Below are 1,985 nucleotides of genomic sequence, written 5' to 3' on the forward strand. Positions count from 1 at the left end.
CATCCAGTCTCAAGACGAATTCATGCAGCTTGAGATCAAAGACACTTATCATCTGAGATGAGGTTGAAGGCCTCACCATGACAAAGGATCACGGGCGATTATGTGGAAGCATCAGCTATAACACTCATCAACTTCTTCAAAGCCAAGAACATCGAACCCCACGAATCGTCAGAAATGGAGCAACATTATCTTGCCATAATCTATGCGAGGCAGGCCGTTGCATGCACAAGATCTCCAAGCGAACGGAGAGGCAATCATCACGCTTAAAGAAGTGTCTCAATGCAACGCCGATTTTGATTCTGAAGACCAACAATAACGTCTGCGCAATAGCTTATACTCGCTGACACAAAATATCAGCAAAGTTCAGCACGGGTACTCTGAGAAGTTTCAACGTATCTGCATTCAAGCCTATGACATGTCAGCATTGGACATAGTCACTCTGTTCATTCGTGGTTTGAGCGTGAAGACGCGCGAAGAAGTGAAGTATCAACATTGGAAATGTATAACAAGCGCGATAAAGCGCCTCTGAAATACGATCAAGCTCATATATTCTCCTTGGGTTATGTAGGATATTAGGACATCGGCGGAGGTTTCACAGACTTCCGAGGCGGACAGTTCTCAGAAATCGGACTCACGAGTAGAATTGACTTACTCTTCTAATTACGTACTTGTCATGAAGACTCTGTACATGCACATCCTTGCACATTTGTTCGACGTTATCAGATATCCTAAGGGCCTGACTAGCTTTAATGAAAAACGCTGCCGTGCTACACTTTGCAATCCATCCTGGCGTTGCGAACAAACTTACGCTCGGGTTGAAAATACCAGATCTCCTCTCAATCGCTATCAACCCGACTTACTTCATCACCTTGATTTCGATTAACGTGTTTTGACGAGACGTGTGGAAATGGTGGGACGGCATTCGCCCTCTCGAGCGTTGGCCCTGCTACACCCACAGTAACCATTCAGCTCAACATATCGATATGGTTGCAGAAACTTCACTCTTTATGGTGCCAACACGAAAACACCCCATCGCATGCATCGCAATGGCACTGCTCGCATCGTGTTGGAACACCCATCTCGTAGGACTGCCTTGACGATTCCCTCACTCCAACGCGGCGACATTGACCAATCTACCATCGATTCATGACCTTTCCTGACCCCAATGACGGCACATACACTGGTGAAAACGCACAACTAGTTTCGTTCAAATGGCATGATTTCGCATCTTGTGTGGGACGATTGTAGTATTACCCAGGACCATGTCATTCCATGGTAAGGGCATCATTCGGAGTCTGTTTTGTCCACATGAAGTGGGGTCGAGATGCCATTTTTTCAATGGCCAATGAAACGTCTCAAGGAGGAGTATGCCTCCGCAACCTTGCAACGACCCTGCGTTTGAGCCCCCTGCAGCAGGAAGTGCACGTTTTGGGAGCACTTGGGTAACGGTCGTTCTTGAACGAAGTAGCTCTGCTTGGGGACATGTCTTCCTCGACTGGGTTGGTCGAGCGCGTCGGATGCATAAAGTAACATATCATGTGTGAGATAGCAATACGTGTGGGCTGGAGGGACCAGTGTGCATGGATGGAGTGGCTCTGAAGTGGCTGTAGTTCTGTCGGCCTGGTGCAATGCGCAAAATGTGGATGAAGGGTAGGTGGAGGCGAGAATATAGTGCGTTGATCGTCGGGGTTGTTGATGTACTTGAATAGTGAATTTCAAGAAGCGCCATTGGTTTAGTGGTAAAATATCTCGTTGCCATCGAGATGCCCCGGGTTCGATTCCCGGATGGCGCATTCCTTTTGCTCTCGCCTCCTCCGAACCCCACCCCTCACACAATAAAGTACACCTCTCCTCCTCCTTGCATTGCATCCTGCAGATCGGGATTGTACGTTTCGTTGAACAATGCGCATATCACTATAGTCTTTCGCGCTCCTTATGTCCTGAGCTGCCAGCCATACTGCTCTGTGGCCTTCCTGACCGCCATC

General features: G+C 48.2%; 1 non-coding gene across 1 annotated transcript; it reads left to right on the forward strand.

The window, feature by feature from the left end:
- The first annotated feature begins 1,722 nt into the window (after positions 1-1,722).
- H310_11760 lies at positions 1,723-1,793 on the forward strand. Its single transcript has one exon. It is a non-coding gene; the product is annotated as a tRNA-Gly (tRNA).
- The last annotated feature ends 192 nt before the right edge of the window (positions 1,794-1,985 follow it).

This window comes from Aphanomyces invadans (assembly GCF_000520115.1).
Source record: "Aphanomyces invadans strain NJM9701 unplaced genomic scaffold supercont1.34, whole genome shotgun sequence".
NCBI lineage: Eukaryota > Oomycota > Saprolegniomycetes > Saprolegniales > Verrucalvaceae > Aphanomyces > Aphanomyces invadans.